The following is a 15,665-nucleotide window of genomic DNA, read 5'->3' as shown; positions in this document are numbered from 1 at the left end:
GAGAACCTGTTTCACGTAGTACCAGTAACGCGTCGTTGCCGGTTAAGATGTCACTAGTGTGCATGTAGCAAGATCATTGATCGATAATTGAAGTTAAAATTTGCTGCATTACATGTTGATATGCTAATTTTAGATACTGTTCATACATTAAAGATAATTATATAATATGTTGATATTAATCTTTATTATATTATTTAATTCAATGAAACGGTACCGCCTTCTGCATGGCGTAGCTGTGGAGGGATTATGGGGGCAACTTTACTAATCAATACAAAATGTGTCTTCCAGTCTTACAATTTCATTTGGGATAATGTTTTGTACTTAATAACTCATTTATCTTAATCATCAATAGTACTAGGCATTGTATTTCCAATATTTAAAAATATTTAATAGTAGCTATGTTAATAAAATTGAAAACAATAAATATGTAAAAAAAAAATCTCTGTAGTAATTGTATGAAAAGAACACTGGTGCTATTCAGCCGGTTCGCTAGAACAGGTTGTTAAAATATTTCGAACTCGCAGAACCGTTTCTTATATCCAGACATAAACACACAGACACACATGACCTAGCCAAGAGTAAAAGAAAGATGCCGAACAAATTATGTGCGTGAACTTGGCAGAACTCATTTTCGGAAATCGAAAACCATGCATATCGTTTGTTCCTCGCTTATTCGCGAATGTTCTCATAAAAAATTTGTTTGTTCACAATTTATATCAAAAACTAATTGGCCAGTGCAAACTTCACATAGCAGAATTCCATTTTCAGGAATTGAAAATAAACTATGGAGATAAGATTTCTATATCTTTTATATTTCTGTTAGGATAGCAAGTGTGTGTATTGTAATTCACATTTCAGTGAAAGGAAGAGCTTGTAGAATACAAATATTTCACAGCCAAAAACAATGGATCTATTTGAAAAACATTGCTTTGCACACATCCGGAAATTAATGGAGGATGGGAGGAACTGTAAATTTTATTTTAAGTATCTTTTTTCTTTAAAAAAAAAATTCTTACAGCGACTGGGTTAAACATACAATCACTCAGAACAATGTATAGGCCTTTATTCTTTAATCTCAAATGCTCATAAGGAAGGGTCACGCAGTGGCTCTGCTGAGATCCAAACGAGACAATTGTGTTTGCATTTGATATGTTATAACTAGATGAATCCCAAAGTTATACGTGCCACCGGGCGGAATATCGTGAGTTACAACATATTTTGTAATGTAAGAACTACAAAAAATTACCTGGCAGAATAGTTTGAACCGAGTCATTTGTCCGGAAACGGTTGGGTAAGTGGAAAACTCGGACAATACGTATCCCATCATTTCCAAGGACACACTTTTTCGGATAAAAAAAAAGTTTGCCCCAGCGTTCCAGACGGGGTCCAACTCAAAATTTTCAATGGCATGGGGGGTTAAGTGGCACATCGTTTGAAAGCTGTTGTAAAATGAAAGAACATGCAGCAAGTCTCGACTCTCTACGACAACCCTGTGCAAAATGGCGGAGGGTCAAAATGTAAACAAAAACTTAATTGAAAAGTCCATGGTCACCACTAGAAATCGGAAACGGTGAGACAAATGTGAAAATAGGAAAGGAAGTGTGGCATTATTTTCAAAGTACAGCGATTTAAGTGAAAATGTCTTGTCCCAGGGTCTCCAACAGGGTGCCAGGTGGGGTCCAACTAAAAAGTTTCAAATGGCAAGAGGGGTAAAGTATCTCATCGTTTGCAAGATCTTGTTAAATGAAAGTAGATGGAGCAAGTCTCGACTTTCTACGACAACCCTGTCCAAAATTGTGGTGGGTCAAAATGTAAACAAAAGCTTAATTGAAAAACTATGGCCACCTTGAATCCCAGATGGCCACTTAAAACCTATGTCATTCATAACAGTACAAATCTGAATCTCTATTTTCTCTATTATGTATTTAGAAACAATAGGAAGAGTAAAGAACAATTGAATTTCGATTCACTTCAACTATTATTTCATTCGGTAACAACACATATGTTTTGTTCTTAATGCATGTTCATCACGGTTCTCTCGACATCATTTACTTGAATATAACGAATATGCGATGAACACACAACTCTGACTTCCTACTCATACTGCTAAACAAAAGTTGAATACCTTCGGGTATTTTTTCTAATTTTGTCATACGTAGTTCATGCATAAAGGACTTGCTGGACCAGTAGGTTGCGGGCTCTTTGGTTTGATCGCAATACTTCAAGCAATACCAAATGTACCAAAAAAAAAAAAGATTCATCTGCAAGATTAGCGAGTAGTACCAAACCACGTGTAAGTCATTTTAGTACATCGAGCTGCGTCAAACTTTGTTGGTTTGGTTACAGTATTCCAAGAAATAACATATTTATATACGAACTCATTTTTTACGCTGACAGCCATATTGGATTACAGATTATACTCTTTGATATTTTGCGGATACCTACTATTAACCATAAACGCAAATACCACATTTCGCTTCTCCAACACCAGTGGTGTGAGCTGGACATGCATTCGATACATAGTGCGGCATTTTGAACTCAAGAAGTCACGTTTTTGAACATTTCGCATATTTTCGTCACCTACTAACCAACATTAATGCCAAATTTGGTTTTCCTAACTTCAGCAGTTTGGTATGCTTATCCTTTCGATATAGGTTTTAAGCAACCATCTTGATTCAAGGTGGCCACAGATTTTCAATTAAGCTTTTCTTTACATTTTGACCCGCCACAATTTTGGACAGGGTTGTCGTAGAAAGTCGAGACTTGCTGCATTTTCTTTCATTTTACAACAGGTTTCAAACGATGTGCTACTTAACCAACTTGCCATTTGAAAATTTTGAGTTGCACCCCTCTGGGACCCTGCGAGGATCCTGGTGCAAACTTTTTTTTATCCAAAAAAAAAAGTGTGTTCTTGGAAACGATGGGATACGTATTGTCCGAGTTTTCCACTTACCCAACCGTTTCCGAACAAATGATTCGGTTCAAACTATTCTGCCAGGTAATTTTTTGTAGTTCTTACATTACAAAATATGTTGTAACTCAAGATATTCGGCCGGTGGCACGTATAACTTTGGGATTCATCTAGTTATAACATATCAAATGCAAACACAATTGTCTCGTTTGGATCTTAGCGGAGCCACTGCGTGAACCTTGTCAAGAATGAGAACTGAAATCATATGAGTGAAGTGGTGAGAGTTATTCATACGTATTTGACACTCATACAGACCAATAACAATTCTCGATGCATTGCTGGATGAAGGCCTTTCCAATAATTTTTGACAGCCATCTATCTTGGACAATTCTTTTCCAAGATATTCGAAGTGCTGCACAATTTCGTTACACTCCCTTGTATTAGTATGCTCTATTTATAGGTCGCTACATGTCACGTGAGAATTATATCTATCTATTTACCTATCCGTCAACTCTAACTTATATATCCTGCGGTACTTCCGTAACAATTTTTATAGAGGTAGTTGGAGAGTACCTATTTCCAATTATATGCCCGTAGCCAAACTCCCTGTATAAAAATTGTTGCGTGAATACCTCAGGATGATAGGGAAATGTGAATAGTATCATTTAAAAGATTGCTCTACTGTGAAAAAAAAAAAAAAGAGATATGAGCCATGACCCTGTAGCCGCTTGACTGAAAGTCTATAATTTAACTTTAAAAAGCAGGAATTTAAAAGGGTAGAGGAGAACTACAACGCAAGAACAACCCGTTGTATTGTCCAATTTAGAAGAACTACGTGAGAAAATAACTGCAAATGAGGTGGCTACATCTAACTATATGTACGATATATCGACGTTTTATATCACCTTTCTCATGGCAATGTGGCTAGTGTTGTTAAAAAAAAAATAAATGCTTTTCTTGCTCAAGTTTTTTTGAACTAGTGTGTCTCGTTTAACGTTTTATAGACTTCCATACTATTTCCCGGCGGGAGCTCATGTGGTTCGGATTCCACGTTAATCAGTAGGTCCCCGTCTCATATAGCCTCGCTGCTGAACGGGACGTTAAACTCAAATCAAATCAAACTTCCATACTATGTGAATTCAAGGCACAAATATGAAGTAGTAGAACATCTATAACTACTGGTTGGAATAGAGCAATAAGATTAAAGATAGAATCTGTTCCACATGCCCTGAATCCAGGCACGTAGCCAAGGGGGGGAGGTCCGGGGGTCCGGACCCCCCCCCCCCTTCGAGACCAGAAATGAAAAAAATTAAGGAAGAATGAAACAAAATTAAATGATAAAAAGAAGGATCAGAGTTAAAAATAAACTACAGGAAGCTTTTGGTTACTCTTTCTTATGAGGAGATTTGTATTGCTTGCAATACATTGTGGCGAAGTGAGCGAGATATCCTGGAAGAGTCAGGAAATTTGAAATTTCTAGAAAAGTTACCGATTTTTCAGAATTTCTAGTCAGGGAGATTTCAAGCTTCGGAAAGCATAGTGCCATTCTATAACAGTGTGGACATTTTTTATCATAATTTTTCGTCATCGCATCCTTGCAGTATCAAACATGTTATTTCAAATACAATTTTCTACTGCTCCTTTAACCTGTCATTTGGAACAGACTGTAGTTGACGGAATAATAAAAACAAAAATTTATGTGGAAAAAAGTTGTTAACAGTTGATTCAACAGAGAAAGGAACGCAGATATTGTAAAATGTTTTACAAGACATTATTGAGTATGTACGTTTTATAATAGTGAATATGTACTTTTTATAATAGTTGAGGTCATAATGAAACGAAAATTGTTATATTTGAATGAACAGAGGAAGGACGTAAATATTGTATAATATTTTTCAATATTTTTTATTATTATTTTACTCGAGATTTCTTCATAGTTTGTTATTGAAATACTTGCCAACATATCCTCATTTTATTGTCCTAACAAACCAATATATGTTGATAGTAAAGTAGTTTAGATCGATCGAGCTCCTGGGCCTTCAGAATTTCATGTCATTCCCCTCCCCCCCCCCATTACGAAATCCTGGCTAAACGAACCATATATATTCCAGCAAAATAGTTTAGAATGATCTAGCTCCTGGTATGATGGCCACAGTATTTCATATCACGGACCCCCCCCCCTTCACGAAATCCTGGCTACGTGCCTGCTGAATCCGTATCTCAAAGCCATTATTCGCTATGCCTTATTCTCTTTGTTTTATGGCGATAAAGATTGACACCTCGAATCGTTAATTTGAACCGCTTTCGGTTAGAATAGAAGGTTAATAGAGAAGTTGGAATCTATTGTTGAGACGTTGAATCGAATACATTAAATTTCATCCTGATATACAGGGTGGCCCAAAAGTAGGTACACAGTACCGTACTGATCAGCTCATTGCATTTTATATCATTTCTAATTGTTATCTGTCATGTAAACTTAGTTTCTTTATTATTAGTTCTTAATGTATTTTACTTACCTCTTAAACTCGGAAGAGTCAAAGCAAATAAACCCATAAATTACAATGTTATACTTGACCAATGAAGGGGTGTGTACCTACTTTTGGGCCACCCTGTATGCTACTGCTTTTGGTCAGTGGAAATCAGTATTGAAACCGGAAGTAATATCAAATTTGAACCATTTTCGGCAGTGGCGTATTTACGATTTTGTTTCGGGGGGGGCTTTGCTAACTTTCGGGGAGGGCTTTGCCTGAAAATGTGAAAATTCTGCAAGATATTTCATATACTTTACTATAGTAAGTAAGATTTCGGGGGGGGGGGCTTAAGCCCGGAAGCCCCCCCCCCTAAATACGCCACTGATTTTCGGGTTTGGTAGAGTGTTCGGGATTAGTCATGGTATGTTACCTGGAGATGCTAAATCCTTTACATAATAATAATAATAATAATAATAATAATAATAATAATAATAATAATAATAATAAGAAGAAGAAGAAGAAGAAGAAAGAATGGGTTCTTGCTGTTTGTTACCCTTTCTCGTTCTATGACGATAAACGTTGAAACCCAGAAATGACTAGGCCTAATTTGAATTATTTCTGGTTTGAATAGAGTTAGAGGAAAGAGAGCGTATTTTTGAGGCACTGAATCGATTGTAAGAAATTCCATCTTGATATCATTTACCGTTTGACACCTATCGACAGACGAATGAATGTATGCAGAGACAGAGCCGTTCTATAAGACTTGCGATCAATGTTCGTAGTTTGAGGGAAATTTCCCTAATTTAGAGAAAATTTGATTGACCAATATGTTTAATTTTTCTTTGTTCTCCAGAAATAAACCAATTACATAGTAGCAACTATTTGTATATGTGTTTATGTATGTAGGCCTATGTGTGTCCAAGTAGCATAGTTTTCAGCCATTATTGGCTGGGGGTATATGTATATATATATATATATATATATATATATATATATATATATATATATATATATATATATATATATATATATATAGATAGATAGATAGATAGATAGATAGATAGATAGATAGATAGATAGATAGATAGATAATAGAAAGATAGATATAGATATGAAGGAAAAAATAGAAGCAAACAGCTAATGAATAAAACAAATGTGGTTAGCACTTCCTTTAGTATAGCTAAATTAATCTTACCAAATAACTTCTCTCACAGGAATTGGACACTAAAAAAACAAGGGAAAATTTGATAAGAAAAGGGAAAATTTCGAGTCAGTTGAGGGAAATTTTCTTAACGAAACCTACGAACACTGTTCTATATACTTATGCATATCATAGTTTAGAGTCTAAAATCGCGGATTTTTTCACGTTTTTTTTTCAGATTCTTTTCAGTACAATAATTTCTTTACTTTTTCAAATAACAGTTAGTCTAAACCTATTTGAAGGTTGTTTGAACTAGTGGAAAAGTGCTATGTCTTTACTATAGGTTATCATTCCCAGCACAAAAAAAAAAAAAAAAAAAAAAAAAAAAAAAAAAAATCTACGTAGTGACCAACGTACACAGATGTGCAACTTGAAGAAAATAAATGTATTCTGAAAGCAGGTTCTACCATAGTCTGTAATGTAATAACTTCTAGTGAAATAATTAATTATATTATCTGTGTATTATATACAGTAATGATAAAAATAGGAACTCCGTGTAATTCTATGCGTTGACAAAGTTTAATAAAATGTTTCTACATAAGTAAGTATAAAAAAAATACAATGAAATATATGTCAATTTAAAGGAAATTCTATATGGAAATTCCGTTATAGAAGTTATATATAAATATATCTGCAACAATGGGCGATACATTACAAAACAGTGTTGCCAAAATATTGACACAAAAAGTCGCTAAACGAGAGGTGAAATAACCCCACTTTTGAGTCAAAAGTCGCTAAAAGAAGTGAAACTCGTTGTCTATAAGCATTGTTTTAAAGTTGTACATATAAAATAAACAATATATTGTACTCACATCTTTGTCAACAGGATGTAATCAATCCTTGAATTCAGGGATCAGTTCACATTGTTTCGGATACTTTTGTTCATATTTTGGAGTCATAATAGTTCCGAAATAATTAACACTACAGTACTTATGTTATTGCATTTTTTAAAAAGAAAAAGTGCAGATTAATTAAAAGATCCCAAAAGACAAATATAACAAACATCCACTTCTCTTCTATCTATAGCTAATCTCGTTGCTATCGGTAATGCTGTGTTACTTGTGTCTCTCAACGGGAGCTTTCCGAACTAAAGAACATCAGGTTTGTAATTATTCTCCGTTAGAGGACAAGAGTAACAGATGACAATGCAGGATTGGGGGGTGGATACACTGTATTCCCAAACTCTTCATCGCTTGTGCTCATTAAAGCAAACAAAAGAAAGAAAAGAACATAAAAACTATTTGAGCTAGTAACGCTTCTCTACAGATGAACAGGTTGTTTGCAAAAAAAAAAAAAAGCGCTAAATTTGTAAGTAAGTAGTTAAATCGTTATATAAAAATCACCAAAAAAGTCGCCAATTGGAAAAATTAGTTTTTGTCGCTATCACGGAGGTCGAATTCCCCAGATTTAGCGACTTTTCTTCCAAATTGGCAACACTGTTTCAAAATGTGATATAAATGAAACGCTAATCAATATTTCCGATTATTTATTTCGTTGTCGATACGGTCAAGCTTGCTGTGAGGTCCACACTCGACTATTTAATGAACCCTTCAATCGTGCAATACCATTTTTCTGTGTATTCTCGTTGTTCAGGTATTTAAGATTACACTGAATGAGCGTTGAAGTTGTCAAACGTGTAGTGAAAATTGTTCTCAGTTCTGAAATTCATATTTATTCACTAATTTGTTTTCATAAATGTTATTTTGTACTGACAAGTAAACCTTACGTTTGGGTGAATCGAGTTGCTGACTGAGACACATATGAAAAAGTAGTACTAAATGTGATCAGTATTTCAGTGAAGTTGTAGGTGCGAAGCTCCAGGGGTTTAGGAGATACAGCTACCAGAACATCACATGGAAGTACAGAATAGTCTTCATACAGTTGGAGGTAAAAGCCCTGTAAGACCTCTTGTAACGACAAAAGGTGAATAACAAATATATGTTTACATATTACGACTAGGGGGAAGTCATATAGTAAGGGTATAGCTGACGGCGGCCATCTTGAAATCCGCCATTTTGAATTAAGGTTAAGCTTTTAAAATAGGAATAGGGTCATGTGATACATGATTTAAGGCGCAAATTTAATCAGAAGAACAATGGTGGCGTTAATTTTGATTTACGCGCAATTGGTAAAAAGTTACAGGGAAATTAAATACTGTTGCAGCATATGTATTAGTCCTTTACCCCACCTTGTAAATGTTGTGTTAATGATAATAATTAAATAAAAAGAAGGTGGATAAATATTAGGTCTATGGTAATAGTTGCCTTGATGGCGGCCATGTTCAAATCCGCCATTTCGAATCAGACAAAAGTTTTAAACAAAACGCATAACATTGACACCTTATTAATAGCAAATTTTACCATAAGTCCAACGTGTCACTGTTATGTGTTTTGTTTAAAACTTTTGTCTGATTCGAAATGGCGGAGTTGAACATGGCCGCCATCAAGGCAACTTTTACCATAGACCTAATGTTTTTCCACCTGCTTTTTATTTAATTATTATCATTAACACAAAATTTACAAGGTGGGGTAAAGGACTAATACATATGCTGCAACAACGTAAATCAAAATTAACGCTACCATTGTTCTTCTGAGTAAATTTGCGCCTTAAATCATGTATCACATGACCCTATTCCTATTTTAAAAGCTTAACCTTAATTCAAAATGGCGGATTTCAAGATGGCCGCCGTCAGCTATACCCTTACTATATGACTTCCCCCTAGTCGTAATATGTAAACATATATTTGTTATTCACCTTTTGTCGTTACAAGAGGTCTTACAGGGCTTTTACCTCCAACTGTATGAAGACTATTCTGTATTTCCATGTGATGTTCTGGTAGCTGTATCTCCTAAATCCCTGGAGCTTCGCACCTACAACTTCACTGAAATACTAATCACATTTAGTACTACTTTTTCATATGTGTCTCAGTCAGCAACTCGATTCACCCAAACGTAAGGTTTACTTGTGAGTACATTTTAGAAGTTGTACAATTCATTTTCATCGAACACAAAATGAGGAAAATGTCTGAGATAATACCGAGAAAAGCCGATAAAATTCGAACATTAAGTAGGGTTGCCATAATTTGTTTGATCCAAAATACGGACAAGTCTTAAAATGATGACCCATCAAAGATATGGTGCTTAAACTCAGAACAAATATTTTGAAATCTCTTACCAAAAAATCACCTTTATACGTTATCACACAATTGTTTATTGTAATACTTAAAACACTATTGGAAACTAACATGTTTTATATTTTTCATTAACTCCATATTTAAAATCTATAGACCCCACCACTTACCACATCCCAATATGAAAAAATATTAACACCCTGAATATTATCTTTTATATTGTGTGTATTGTTGCGACTTGTGCTTCTATATTTAGAAAAACTACCGTATAACCTGAGCATCCTACAGATTGTTTTGAAAAGAACATCATCAACTTCATAGATGTAAGTATTTTTACTTCTCTGTTTTTCTTGCTCTCTCGTTTTTAGCAAAAAACTCGCTGTTTAATTATTTATTCGTTTTTTTTTTTAATTTTCATACATTTAATTTTCATTCATAAGGAATCTCTAGAGAAAACGAAGTTTTCGAACGGCTAAATAGATTACTTTCTTAAAAATAACAGCCTTGGTTTGGATGTAGTAAAGAATTCACAGCGAGACTATGGACGGGGAGTTGAACAAAAGTCACCTTTATGGACGATTGAAGCACGGACTCCTTGGCCTAGTTAATATTTATTTGAGGCTCATTTTAACTCATCATTCTGAAGACGTGAGAAAAAATGAAGATTTTGATGGAACTAAATTTTAGACTTCTGTTAAACAGCGCGGCTATATGAGTCACGAACATAAACTTTAATTTAATTTAACAGTGTTTCAGTAAAACTTTATGCCCGACACAGGAACCGTCACCCGGAATTAAGGTCTTCCAAGCTTAATTCTCACACGCTAAGCACTTCATTGTGAAGGAATTATATTTATTATTTAAATAATAATAATATGCTACAAAATACTTCCGAACTCCGTAATGGATATATGGATAGCATAGTCGCCTTTGGGAGAGAAGACCTGGGATTTGATCCGGTCATATATTGAAAGCTCTTTGTTAAAATCAGATAAAACGCAGTTTCTTGAATATATGAATATTGCGTGTCAACATAAAGTTTAAACATGTATGGAACCGATCTTACAATCTTAATTCTCTATCAGGACATGACTTAATTTGAACTCATATGGTACTTAGACTGATAATGTTTTTAGTGTGATACAATAATAAAGCAATCCTGGTTGTATGTATGTAAAAATGTTTCACTTAATTTGTCAGTTTTCCTTTCACAATTCCACTAAATTTATTTGTAGCGTACAGTAAAAAACTGCAACATAAAAAGATTCCCTGGAGGTTTCAATGCTTCTTAGATGGGGTACCAAAATGTGACGTCAAGCCAAAACGCTTGTTTTTATTACTGTGACGTAAGCACCTCATTTTTGCTTTCAAGCATTGTATCTCCTTTAGAAAGATTTTTCTGATATTTTTTGGTATGTGGTATATTGAAGACTAGTTCTATGATGGTGATTTAAATTACAACCTTTGGTCAGAAAGGAAATTGATCATACATTGTTGATCATTATTCACAGGGGGAATGGTAAGTAGTGCACAGTTCCTATACGGCGGATGCAATATATATATATATGATTTTACGGTTGGATAGTACTTTCTTGACAAATGGTTGGCATATTTTATAAATTGTCCGAAGAAAATTATTAAATGAATCCCTTCCTATCTTTTAACGTTTCGTGTTTCAAGAAACAACTCATTGGAACAATGTATACACGACTCCAAAAGTGCATTCCCACCTGCAATTCTCCCATTCCTGCAATTGTAGGCAATCCAAAACAGGGTCGTTGGGAATTACAAACGCGTTGGACGAAACCTCAATTTTTTCACAAATATATCAGTGTGGCAAACTGCAAATAAGAGAATAAAATACATGGTTAAGAATGACAATTTTTTATTGTGAGGGCAATGGAGGACAAAAAGTTACAAAATGATCTAACTTAAGCAGTTCAAACAAGATGAATGCTAAGAAATAGATATCATAGGTAAGCAGGTTTTCTCCTTTTTTCCAAAAATCTCGTAAAAAAAGTTACATAATGTAAAGGTTTAATATAAAAGCCTAACAGCACAAAAACAAACATCCACAACAAATGGAAAGACAAAAATAGAATAAGGGACACCAGTAGCGTAGCAGACTTGCGGCCATCCCATGCAAGATAGACAGATAGGACCCTAGTTATAAACCCAATTGTTATAATAATAATAATAATAATAATAATAATAATAATAATAATAATAATAATAATAATAATAATAATAATAATAATAATAATAATAATAATAATAATAATGTTTTAGCGGCTAAGAAATTACAGTATATATATTGCAAATTTGCAAGTGGATTTATTTACATTCCAATTTGTGGTAATAAAGAAATGGTCATTAGAAGACATTATTGCAAAAATTAAGTGTTATTTCTTCCTCCATGGCAAGTCTTGGGGTCCCCCTATACCTCGCCCCCGAATATCGATATCGAAAATTTAGGATATTGATATGTTGATGTCGATATATTTGCGATATCGAATGTTGATATATGTAAAAATCGATATCGATGATATTGATATATCGACGTATCGCACAAGTTTAAAACTGAGAAATGATGCTTGAAATATACTGAAATCAACAATCAAAATCTAAATGTGTTCTTTCATTTCTGTACCCAAGGTTGAGGGGGAAGAGGGTGAACCGGAACAAAAATTTTAAGCCAAAAATATTTAATAAAATGAAAGAAATATACTTCCCTCTTAGAATAAAACTATTAATAGAAAACTGTTACTGTGATTTCTGATTGCCATCACAAATCAGCGCAAATACACATACTTTACATAGTATAGCAATATACTCTTTAATTTTCAACAACTCAGCAAACCGAAAAATGAAATTCCTGTGATATTGAACTGGAATATTCTACAAAATAATTATAATTCATTGTCCTTATTTCTATCAGTACTTTTGCCACAGACTGAGAGCTACGATTAATAGAACTAGAAATTTAATATCTCATTCCTTTTTTCTCTCAGACTTAAAACCTTCTGCGTTTTGCTGAGATTGTCATTTTTAAATATAATTACCCTATCTCGAGATAATACTGGCTACCGGGTTTCGAGGTAATCGGTACCCGAAAGTGTAAAGTTTGTCGACTCTTAAATCCCGACAGTTTGTAAAAAGACATTTCACATTTCATGTTGTTCTTTCTTCTTTACAAAAGCACTTCTGGTTGACTGTATTCGTGATGAATTACTGAACTTATACGCTCCGGTTCGAAAAAGTAATGACAGCTAGGCCACAAAATATAAACATTTCATCCCAAAATCGTGTCTGGTAAAGATACCCCCTCTCTCCCATGACACAACATGAGCAGAATTCTAACTTCAAAATATATATATGTATTGGTATTAATAAAGTGAAAGAATAAACGTAAGACGATACAAGATGTTAAAAAGAAACCTGCAGATATCTGTTAGATGTACAAAGTGAGACAGGGAGAGAAAATAGGAAAGAAGCAAAAGGAAAGGGAGTACAGTACAAAATATTAGGTTTAAGCGTAGTTAGAAAAGAACCTTACATTATAAAGTTCCGTTTCCAGAAATCCAACGGCAATATAGAAATAACGTTTTTTTTTTTTTTTTTTTAACTATTGGAATATGTAGAGGATATTCTGAGCAGAAATCTTTGGAGTATAATATAGTTTGGAAGTCCAAGAAAATGTTGGACGTTTGTTTACAACTATGCTTATTTCATTTGTTAGAACTTTTGTTTTGAATGGTTAAACTGTAAAGTGTATTGGCCAATGGTCTTATCGTGACAGGACACATTTCGTATTTTCTGAGATTTCCACTACATCACAACCAATTAATCAATCGATGTAACATTATTTATTATACTGAAAATTTAACTTTTAAAATTCAGATGCTTGTTGCAATAAGGAGTTAACTCCAAATTCGATATTTTTCTGTGTTTTACTCGTTCCTTCCCTCAAAATAAATCAAAGCATTGGTGCTAAAAGGTGCAATCTTCTTATACTAATTCGCGAAATATCAATTAGTTGGTGTTGGCTATAATGTTTCAAGTAGAGAAAAAAATAAATTCTTATTTTTTTCTCATTTGTTTAAAACTGTATAAATGGAGCTGACCACTTCTTGCAGTAAGGCCTTAAATTAGTTTCTAGTATTTCTGACATTGATCGACTTTTATATTCTGTTGTGTATGAACATTGATTAAGAAACTTAACTTGTAGCTTCTTTAATTCAAACTAATTATCGAACAGTTATTCCTACATAGATGAGACGAGCAAGAATCCTTTCAATATCAACACGAAACGGAGATATCTTTTCTAAGATGAAAGTGAGACAAGCAAGAATCCTTTGCGTATCAAGACGAAACGAAAAACCTTTTCTAGGATGGAGAAATGTCGAATGCTTAAGCCTAAGACTAGTTATAGACGGAAGCACTTATCGTAGCACTTCTTGTAGAAAAAATCGTATCATCGATGTCCTGCCTTGTAAAGTAGCAAATGCTATAGCATTTTCCATGCCATGGCATACACGGTATCCTGTGACATTTCTTAACGATAGAAACTGCTCTATTTAGTAGCATTTTCCCCGGCATTTCTGGTCCGATTGCAGCGTCGTGGTGTTAAAAGAAAGTGAAAGATTTTGGCCAAATATCCATGCTCTTTGCTTTGTGTGGGAAATTGAATTGTAGTAAAGAAAAATGAGTTGGAGTAGGGATGCTCTTTGCCCTCATACTTCTTTGTGGTTTTCGTTTCTTAATATAAGCGGCGAGAACTGTTGTTACAACCACTATAGCTTTAGTTATCTCCCGCTTTAGTTTCCGAGCCATAATTGCGCTCTTTTTCAGTGATTTGTTTGCGTCTAGACAAGATGCTTATCAAAGTGCTACCGTGTGAAAGCATCATGTACTTTCGATACCATATAGTATTATACGAGATTTTTGGCAGCACCCTGCTACGAGAAATGCTACGATAAATGCTTCCGTCTAAAACTAGCCTTAGCCTGAATGCATAAGCATCGAAACAATACACTTATAGAATTTAAAGGACAAGGCAAGAAAATATTTCTCGACTTTATACAAATATTTAATTAGCAACTGTTACATTAAATTTATTTCCCTCATTGGATTCTTTTTTCGAAAACATGTTTCCGTTGTCATTCTTCGTAGGTTACTGATAACTTTATTATACGTGTATTTTGAAACGTAAATTAAGCATCAATTTATGTTTAACGTCGTACTATCAACATTAGAGCGACTTGTCATTTCAGCACTACGAACGTAACTGATGACAATATCTAATTTTGAAACGTACCCTTTACAATTGAGTTTGCATTTAACGCTGCGACATTAACATAACGAATTCTTCAAAATTAATTTTTCCATCGCCATCAATATCAACCTCACCTATGATATCAGGTACTTCATCCTCTTCCTTTAATTCTCCTAACTCGAACATAAGTTGTCTAAGCTCTTCAGCAGTAATGAATCCATCTTTATCTTTGTCAAAGGCATAGAAAGCCTCCAAGAGATCATCAGAAGGCTCTTTGCCTTGTGTTTGGCTTACCATCATAGACAAAAACTCGTCAAATTCTATCGTTCCATTGCCATCCGTATCCACCTCTTCAATCATTGTTTTCAACTCTTCTGCTGTTGGATTTAGTCCCAAAGATCGCAAAAGATTTCCAAGATCATTTGTCGAAACATGACCACACTTATGACTATCAAACTGGTCAAATATATCTTTATACATTTCTATTTGTTCTTCGGTTAGCTTTGATGTAACATCTTCTTCTTCCGTTTCATCTTCCGTCTCATCTTTTTCTAAGTCTGCCATTGTGAAAATACCCAAATGTAAACTTCAATTGTTTAAGTATATAATTAGTTACATACGAAACCAAAGATGTTAAAGTAAGGCTTTAAATCATACTCACGTGATAGCAACAACGA

At 34.2% G+C, this 15,665-nt stretch overlaps 1 pseudogene; it reads right to left on the bottom strand.

Annotated features, from left to right (window-relative positions):
- Window positions 1-15,011: 15,011 nt before the first annotated feature.
- On the bottom strand, window positions 15,012-15,665 carry LOC145691555 (uncharacterized; annotated as a pseudogene).

Source organism: Thermobia domestica, chromosome 8 (genome assembly GCF_964235325.1).
Source record: "Thermobia domestica chromosome 8, izTheDome1.hap1.1, whole genome shotgun sequence".
Taxonomy (NCBI): Eukaryota; Metazoa; Arthropoda; class Insecta; order Zygentoma; family Lepismatidae; genus Thermobia; species Thermobia domestica.
This window is presented reverse-complemented; position numbering and strand designations above follow the sequence as displayed.